Source organism: Carassius carassius, chromosome 49, assembly GCF_963082965.1.
Source record: "Carassius carassius chromosome 49, fCarCar2.1, whole genome shotgun sequence".
Classification (NCBI taxonomy): domain Eukaryota; kingdom Metazoa; phylum Chordata; class Actinopteri; order Cypriniformes; family Cyprinidae; genus Carassius; species Carassius carassius.
In genome coordinates this window covers 19,654,561-19,664,612 of record NC_081803.1, presented here as the reverse complement: position 1 = coordinate 19,664,612, position 10,052 = coordinate 19,654,561, and the positions used below count along the sequence as shown (strand labels likewise).

General features: G+C 39.0%; 1 long non-coding RNA gene across 1 annotated transcript; it reads right to left on the bottom strand.

Annotated features, from left to right (window-relative positions):
• Nucleotides 1–3,621: 3,621 nt before the first annotated feature.
• Nucleotides 3,622–4,364, bottom strand: LOC132132455 (uncharacterized). Its single transcript, XR_009429042.1, has 3 exons — nucleotides 4,243–4,364; nucleotides 3,865–3,942; nucleotides 3,622–3,745 (listed from the first exon to the last, which is right to left on the bottom strand). It is a non-coding gene; the product is annotated as an uncharacterized LOC132132455 (long non-coding RNA).
• Between the last annotated feature and the right edge of the window lie 5,688 nt (nucleotides 4,365–10,052).

The following is a 10,052-nucleotide window of genomic DNA, read 5'->3' as shown; positions in this document are numbered from 1 at the left end:
TCGGTGGTACGTTATTTCATGTTGACCTCAGATCCAAGAAAACACTAAACCAATCTTAAGAACATCAGGAAACGTTCATTTTTGAAAGCCTAGAGAAGACTGTGGTCAGAATTCATCCAAACCTTTTAGAGATGGCGAAGGTACTAGAGATGCATGTACAGTAACAGTGCCGGTCCGGCGTCCAACAGGCGGTCACCTGGGGCCCCTCTTTGATTTGAGGGCCCCGCGAATGATATCATGCATTTTTAATTGTTTTATTTTCCCAAATATCCACATATAGTAAGAATGGTCATATGTCAATTATAACGTTTTAGTAATGCACAGACCCCATTAAACACGATACAATTCACAGTGACGGTGAGCAAAATATAAAACATATTTTATTAAAAGAATATTTCTGAATAATTCATACATGACAAATAGCTGAAAACGATAATAATAATAATAATAATAATAAACTGTCTAAATAAAAGCGGAAAAAAGATTAGAAACATACACAGCAGCACCACACTCTATTTAGCATAACACCTCCCACAATAGGCTATTGGGTGAACTAGAATGTCATAATGTATTCCTAGTACAGATTCCACATATTCCACTTAGCCACATATCTCTGTAAATTCCTTTCGATATATACTCAAGAATGTGTCTTAAATAAGTCTAAAGTTATATAACGTCATAGGTCTGGTTGCTATTTTTGATCGACGTATTTCTAATTTATGCAATGCACATTGATGCTATTTTAATTTGAAATTAAATGGCATCCAAACGATATCTTTCATGAGCCAAAAAAAGAAAGAAGAGAAACGCAGATGGAGAAAAGCAGGCTCAAAGTAAAGGTATGTTTCGCTAAACATAATACATTATTTATTAGTGTAGTATTAATACTTGATTTAATAAATGTGATGATGCCCATGATCACAGACATACTTGTGTGATATGTGAATGAAAATTAGGCCACATTCAGCATGTTTCATTAAATAATCAATTAATTATCCATCCCACTAATTCATGCTAAAAAAAAGGTCTCCTCCTCTTTCCAAATTTAAATCTGACTAAATATTTTTACACATGTATTACATGTTGAGTTTGTTACAGGTAATAAAAATGTATACATTTAAATATTGAAATTGTATTTTATGTGCTCTCTTCTCACTGTTTTTACACCAGTGGGCTCAATTTTTTTTTTATCTCGCCTAGGGCCCCACAACCCTTCGGGCCGGCACTGACAGTAGATATGAATGTCCTAGAAGTGATGATTGGTGTATTTGTGATGTTCTACTCACCACTGGCTCCTTGTGCTCTTCTGTTATGGGTGTTTCAGTTCAATCTGACCCTCAGGCTCTTGCACTTCCTGTTTCAGGGGTTTAACTTCCTGCTGTACGTTTACATCTTCTTTCTTCACTTCTTTTTCTGTTGGTGGTGCTGGAGATTTAGCTGTATCTGTTCTGGGACTGGGCATCTGCTTCTGCCAGCTGACCTCTGGAGTGCTGGACTCTGAGCCAGTTTTTTGATATTTTGGCTCGGGTGACATTATCCTCCTGGGAGAGGATGTTTTCTTCTCCGACAGCACTGTGTCGAGGCCATGTTCCCCATTCACCAGCTGCTCCGCTCGTAGTGCCATCTCCACTTCCAGTATCGCTGGAGTTTGGCCTGGAAGTAAGAAGTTCTGGACCAGGTTGTCGCTGAGTTTCCTGGGCTGTGAGAGGAGTCTGGTGTAAGTCATCTTTCATGAAAACAAGACCCTCACCTGCTGGTAAAGCCATCTATAACCAGCTCATAATGATGAGGTAATAAACAATAACAGTGCCATCAATTATTTGAAAGAAACTTCTAAAGAAAGAAGTTAAGAAATTTCTTACGACTCTAAGAGGTTCAAAAAAAAAAAAAAAATTCCCAACTGCAATTACTGAAAAAGTTTGCAAATATTTCCTTACAAAAACTTAAAAAAGAAGCAAAGGCATTTCCTAAGATAAATTCTAAGTTTGCAAGTAAGAAAAAAGTCAACTCTTGACATTTTTAATTTAAGACATTTCTTAAGACAAAATAAGTTTGTAACAATGTTCTTGAAAATTCTTTAAATAAATTCTTAACCTCTAAAGTGCCTACGTTGGCGCTCTTTTTTTCCCCGTTGTCTTTTATTCTCTGTCACATATCTTAGTAATACTCATAACTTACATATCATTTGAAAACTTAAAACCTCAAAATTCATTCTGTGAAAACCATACTAAACTCAAAGGAAACAACACTAAAAACAAATACTCACTGTGACGAGTGGGGCGGGGCCGAGGGATGTGGGAACACGAGTGAGGCCGGTGGAGTGATTGGGAAATCCGCTACACCTGCGACCCACCGCCGGTCTTGAGTCCCACAGAGGAGATTGAAGGATATAAAACTGGAGCGACGACAGTGAAGGACGAGAGAGGACCAGGCCTGGGCTTTTAGTTGTGTTTTGGTTTTTATTTGAGTTGTTTTTCTGTTTTGTGTTTATTTTGTGATTATTAAAGTTTCATTTGATTGTCCGCCGGTTCCCGCCTCCTTCCTCCAGATGATTAGCAAGGTTTAATTCATTACAGTGGTGCCGAAGCCCGGGAGAAGGAGGGCGCGCTGCTGAAGATCCCTCGCCGCTGTGGTGAATCCGCGGTGCCACAGAGCAGGCGAGGAGGATGCCGCCATGGACGCTCGAGGCGGTGGACTGGAGCGATTTGCCGGGGATGGACGAGCTCGCTGCCGACCGCCCACGATATGGAGGAGTGAGGGAGCGGAGGAGTCGGCGCCGTTCGCCAGGGGGCCGGAGCCTACTGCCTCCGTGAAGGAATCCGGAGGAGCAGGGAACGGGGGACTCCTGCTGGCTGCCCAAAACCGGAGGAGCCGTCGCCGTCCACCGGGCGGCGGAGGAGTGTCGTGCCGTCCGCTGAGGGCCGTCCAGTGCCACCGCCAGGCACCGCGGAGGAGATCACCCAGCCGGTGGAGGGCCGAGCAGCAGTGCGTCTGGGAACCGGAATTTTTTTTTTTTTTTCCTCTCTCGTCTCTCTCGTCTCTGTCGCTCCTCCTTCCATCTCCGTTTCTCTCGCCTCGTCTGTCCTACCCCCAAGTTCCCGCAGGTCCCCGTGAGGGGTCCCCCCCGGAGGGAGGGGGGGGGGGAGTAGAGCGCAGTCTCGAGGGTACCCCCCGGCCTGCGAGGGGCGATGGGGGTATGTGACGAGTGGGGCGGGGCCGAGGGATGTGGGAACACGAGTGAGGCCGGTGGAGTGATTGGGAAATCCGCTACACCTGTGACCCACCACCGGTCTTGAGTCCCACAGAGGAGATTGAAGGATATAAAACTGGAGCGACGACAGTGAAGGACGAGAGAGGACCAGGCCTGGGCTTTTAGTTGTGTTTTGGTTTTTATTTGAGCGCACCAGTCGTCCATGAGGGGCTGGTGCGCTGTTTTGTGTCTATTTTGTGATTATTAAAGTTTCATTTGATTGTCCGCCGGTTCCCGCCTCCTTCTTCCGGATGAATATGAAGGTATAAATCATTACACTCACAAGTTGTGAAACCCGAAGAAATGGGAACGTGTCGATGACCTCTCATGTTGATTTTGACATTAAATCAACTCTTTTAAAAAGAGCGCACCTGATTAGATTTTTGATATGTTGGTGTAGTCAGGTTGTCTTTTACGTAGTTCAGCATTTATCACAGTAATGTGCTCCTGAAAACTTAATTGATCTTCTCCAATATTTTCCAGGTTTAATATAATCTGAAAAAAGTATTAATAACAAAATTCCTATTGTATATCTACTACAATCTTCTAGCATTACTGGTCAATAACCAAGCAATTTTAAGACATTTTAGTGAAGAAGGATAAAACAGACAAACCTCCTGGGACTGGGTGGAAACCGGATTATCAGTACACAGAAGTACTGGAAAGTTTGCAGTCTTGCATCTTTTTGTTTGCTGAAATGAGCAAAAGACAGTTCATATAAGGAAAAATATTTAGAAGTGACATAGCACAAATAACTGAAAATCAATTATCAGTAGAATTAAAGCATTCATTCACCCCCTCAAAAAAAAATTCTGTCACCTTGTTACTTGTTTACCTTTGTTGTTCCAAACCCACATGACTTTTATTAATGGATGTCAAGAATAATAAAAAACTTGATTTGGCCATATGTCTCATACTGCAGATTGTATGGCTGTTCTGTTCTGTTTAAAATTTAAAATTTAACAGTTTGCAACAAGCACAACAAAATTTACAGATGTAAGGCAACTTGTGACACTGTCGCGGTTCAGGCTCTTTCGTGTTTTAGTGTAAAAACATTGACAACTTAATTACTAATGGGTTTAAAGCTTATTAAAATTAAATTACTTTTTAAAAAATGTATTTCTCTGACTTACCACAACAATATTTCCGAGTAATAGTTCGGAGCGGGTTCGCGAATCATGAGTCAGTTTGGGAGTTCGGAGCGGGTGGCGAATCATTTGAGTCAGTTCTGGAGTTCAAAACGGGTTGAGTCTGTTCGGGGTTCGCTAATCATTTGAGTCAGTTAGGTGATCGCAAATCATTTGTTCGGAGCATGAATCATTTGAGTCAGTTTGGCAGTTCGGAGTGTGAATCATTAGAGTCAGTTCGGGAGTTCGGAGCGTGAATCATTTTAATCAGTTCGGGAGTTCGGAGCGGGTTCGCGAATCATTTGAGTCTGTTCGGGAGCTCGGAGCGGGATCGCAAATCATTTGAGTCAGTTTGGGGATCACGAACCATTTGAGTCAGTTTGGGAGTTCGGAGCGGGATCGCAAATCATTTGAGTCAGTTCGGGAGTTCGGAGCGGGTTCGCGAATCATTTGAGTCAGTTCGGAAGTTCAAAGCGGGTTCGCGAATCAGTTGAGTCAGTTTGGGAGTTCGGAGCGTGAATCATTTGAGTCAGTTCGGGAGTTCGGAACGGGTTCGCGAATCATTTTAGTCATTTTGGGGTTCGCGAATTATTTGAGTTAGATTGGGGATCGCGAATCATTTGAATCAGTTTGGGATTTCGTAGCGGGTTCGCAAATCATTAGAGTCAGTTTGGGAGTTCGGAGCGGGTTCGAATCATTTGAGTCAGATCGGGGATAGCGAATCATTTGAATCAGTTTGGGAGTTCGGAGCGGCTTCGCGGATCATTTGAATCAGTTCGAGAGTTCGGAGCGTGAATCATTTGAGTCAGTTTGGGAGTTCGGAGCGGGATCGCGAATCATTTGAGTCAGTTTGGAAGTTTGGAGCAGGTTCGCGAATCATTTGAGTCAGTTTGGGATTCGCGAATCATAGCTGTATATGGATAGGCATTTTTAATTTAGTAGCTAGTTCTAATTTTTTTTTCCACGCGTGTTAAGGTGTGATATGTGAACTCGTATTTTTTGTTTTAATGATGTGCCTTTTAACAGTATCAAGCAGGGATGCACCGAAATGAAAATTCTTGGCCGAAACAGAAAACCGAAAAAGAGAAAACCAAGGCCGAAAACCGAAACATGAAATAAACTATGCCAATTATTAGTACAATTGCATTTATTGCTATGACTGTGTACTAACTTTAGAAATCAAGACATTGCAATTGCATAAATTATTAAATATTAAAGTTTCAAAGAATAAATCTATTACAAATTATGCAGATATTTATTAAGCACATTGCAACAATGCACAGTATAAAATAAAATTCAAACTAAAAATGTATCCCACTCATGTGTATATTAAATAATAATGTACAGGCCTATTGGCCTGCAGAAATGTTTTAAAATTAAATGTTGTCTCATAAAAAAAAGTGCATTTAGGTCAAGTGCATTTGAAATTTTTCTCTGTAGGACTACTACAAGAGAGTGCATTACTTCTCCATAAGCAAGAGGGTTATCACTTCTGGGGATGGGGACTTCAGACAGATAACCATCTAGCTGTTGAGCAGTTGAGCTTGTCATCTGCCTGACATTTGAGAAATATTGTAGTATTGAGTGTATTTAAATAGGGCCAGGCCATAAATATATAGTAGCCTAAGAACAAAAGTATTATTATTAACGTATTATTATTATTTGAGGCACTTTCTTAAAGGATTTCACTCAGACAACGAGGGTGCATGCCCCTCATCTGGTGCAGAGACAATTCTTTTTTTCTTTGCTCTGATCTTAGTCTCCTGCGCTTGGCCCTTCTCTGTCTCCACACAGGTTCTCCGCTTCCAGCGCGGCCTGGATCATTTCTCGTGCGCGCTGCTTTATTTCCGCATCCAAGTAATGGTCTTTATAACGCGGATCAAGTACAGTCGCGATGAAGTGCTAAGGATCCGAAAAGATCTCAGTGAAACGTGTGCTGACAGACTTTATAAGAGTTTACTTCTATTTGTTTTCACTTCGTGGTCCGTCTCAACCTCTTTGTTAGGAGACGCTTTGGTGATGCGATTAAAGGAATAATTAACGTCCGCTGCAGATGCATCAGAGGAGCTGATCTCTTTAGTTAGCTGCTCAAAATGGGCAAGAAGGGAGAGAATGTTCTCTATTAAGACCCACTGGTGTGAAGTGAATGTCGTGGGGAGCTCGTGGTCTGCGCTATGCAGGTCGCGGTTTCTGTTTGCGTCATCACATTTCGGCCGTGTTGTTTCGGTGATAAAAGTCTTTCAGTGGCCGAATATTCGGTGCATCCCTAGTATCAAGTATATTCAAAAACTAAACAAATCGTGCCTAAAAAGTGCACGCATCTAGGCTAATGTAAAGTCACATGATGAAGTCATTCTAGTGCGCATGGCGCGTGTGCATTTTGAGTGCGTTCTTTCACTGCATTATTCGGTGTATTCAAATGCATTTATGAATGCATGTGAATGATCACAAAATTCAAGATATGGGGGTTAGAAAATGTATATATTTATATAATTTTATGTAGTTAATATCACACAAAGAGTGCCATTTCAGTTTTTCTCAAAAAATCAGCATGATTAAAATGTGATATTATGTTACTACAAACAATAATTTAATTACTAATACAAAATGTTGCAGAATAATGTAATATATGAATGAATAATAGCCTAAAGAACCTTTGTGCCAAAAGGGTTCTTTCTTGTCATTATAGAACCTTTTTAGCATAAAAGGTTCTTTAGAGTTGAGTAAAGAACCCTATGGTTCTATATATAACCCCAATGAACCCTTTTTTCTAAGACTGTATATTCAAAAATGCGGGTTGGCATTTATTAAATTCCTTCCTTAATTTTTTTTTCTTAAGAAAAAAGTAAGACATTTCTTAAGAAGAATCCAAATCAAATTCTTGCAGTTCCTGAAAAATGTTTAAGGTCTTAAAAGTTTTCATAAAAACAATAAAACAAAAAATATAATTTAAGGCATTTCCTAAGATGTAATTCAAGTATAATTCTTGAAAAATGTCATAAGTTTAAATATCTTATGAGTTTGTCATGTTTAAATATCTTAGAAGTTTGTTAGAATGTTCCTACTTGTAATTCTCTTTTAAGAACATCTTATTTTCATTCCTTAAGTTTAAGTTTGAGATAGTTTGAGAGATTCCTTAAGATTTTTCTTAAGTTTGTAAAAATGTTCCCAAGAGCAATTTTCTAAAGTTTGGAAATATTTTCTTTAACCATCTTATTTGTAAGAAGTAAAGACATTTCGTAAGATAAATTCTAAGAAGTTTGTAAGAAACATGCATAAATGGATTTCAACAGGGTCGCTGAAAGCACATTTTACCAATTACAAATGACATCAAACGACCCCCGGAACACAGTCATTAATTTTGCATTTAATAATTAAGGAGTGATATATAATTGTCCATGAAGGCTGGAAGAGAAAAACTCCTTATATTCAGGTGTGCAGAACTATTATTAATTATTATTTTCTTTTAGAGATGAAATGAGTCGAAAAAAAAGTTTTAACTCAGACTGAAAAGTCAAAAATTATTAAATCCCCATGAGAAATATTAAAAACTATTGCAATAAAGAAATTGCTAAATTAAGACATGACCATTGGACAAAAAATGCTGACTGGGACAGCGGGGTTAGAAAAAAACAAGTGGAGAAGAAAAGACACAAGTTAATTGCAAAAGAATTAAGAATTAATGTGAAGGTTATTTTTTTTTTTTTTTTTGCCAATTCTGCAAGACTTTTCATAAAATAAGATGGAGCAGCACTTGGAAACAAAACATACTGAATATGTGTCCAAGCCTATTGAGTTTTTTTTAGAACAAACTGAAATACCAAAGCAGGAAAACAACTGTTGAAACTGCCTTCTCTTGCAACGACAACAGTAAAGGCATCTTATCGTGTAGCAAAGCTCATTGCAAAGGCTGGAAAACCTCACACAATTGGTGAAAATTAGATTTTGACTGCTCGTCTCAACACTGCTCTGCATGTTTACTCTGACTGCTTGCTTCGCTGACTGTACCCGCTGCCGAGCTCTGCCTGGCAACAACAGCGGGGTCAGTAAATTTTTTTGCAGTGTGACGCGCAAACATATGTGTTTGGTTGTGTGGGCCGCGAGTTGAAAAAGGTTGGGAACCCCTGGATTAGAAGGTAACAACATTCCCACTGCAAGCATGCATTTTCTTATTATTTTGCCCTAACATTTTAAATAGGTATTGTTTTAAGAATGTTTATTTTTATCTGGAAAACAAATGATTTTTTTTTTACACAAATAAAACAATTATTTTCCTTACATGTACAAAAACATTTTAATTTCAATATTGAAAAATATAAAGCTAAAATAAATGTTAAAATATATGAATTTCTTTGATAACTTTATATTAATATTTCTTAACACACACACACACACACGTTTGTTTTTGTGAAAAGTGGGTTTATCCCATAGGTGTAATGGTTTTTATACTGTACAAACTGTATATTCTATGGCCCTACACCAACCCTACACCTAACACTAACCCTCACAGGAAACTTTGAGCATTTTTACTTTCTCAAAAAAACTCATTCTGTATGATTTGTATGCGTTTTGAAAAATGGGGACATGGGTTATGTCCTCATAAGTCTCCCTCTCCTTGTACAGCCTTGTAATACCTGTGTCATACCCATGCCATTATACAGAGTTGTGTCCTGATATGTCACAAAAACAAGAGCACAAATACATACATACTGTGTGTGTGTGTGTGTGTGTGTGTAATCATTTGAATTACCCCAACCTGTATTTTAAGAGTGGAAATGCATGCATTTTCTTGCTCCTTGAAGTACATTTTCTAATATATTTTGACATTTGAAGGTTTATATTGTTTTTATTGATTTTATTTTTCTTTCTGGAAAACAAATAAAAATGTTATTTAAAAATGACAAATTATTTTATTTATTTGTTTTATAGTAAAAATAAAACTCAAAATTGAATGAGGGTTATGCAAAACAAGATACATGTATATATATATAAAATATAACAACAATAGTTTTCATAAGAAAATTCATCATATTTTAATATTAATAAACATGCACAAACAAACATGGCAATACAATACTTTGTTTGGGGAAAATAATTTCTCTCATCCAACATGATAACTTACTAAAGCTTGATATTTCGTTTGTTAGCTCATTATGCTAAGAAGCTACATACACCCCTCATTTCCAATTTATCATAGTTCATGGACAGTAAACATAAAAAGAGTATTTGTAGTACAACCATAGTGACCACATGTAAAAAATTATAATAATAAAGCCTTTTTGGCATGAAAAAAATGGCTTAAACATTTAGCAACTGCAGGCTGTCACAAACACGCCAGGTTCCTCCTCCACACAATCACGACGCACACCCTCACCTGAGTACTAATCACCACCACCTGATCCGCATCACCTTCATCCACCTCAGCACCACAAAAGCCACACACACGCACTCAGTCATTGTCCGGTCACGTTCGCGACAAGATCATTCCTGCGCTAACTATTAGGACTAACTCCTCTTTACCTTCTCTCCAAGGATAACCTCCGAAGTCTCTTCTTCCGTCTTCTCTCCAAGGATTACCTCCAAGATCCTCCCAAAGACCCCACGGTGCGTGTGTGTGGTACCCTCCTTCCCGGCACGGATCCCAGCACCCATCCACTCCTTACTTCCCGCTCCTC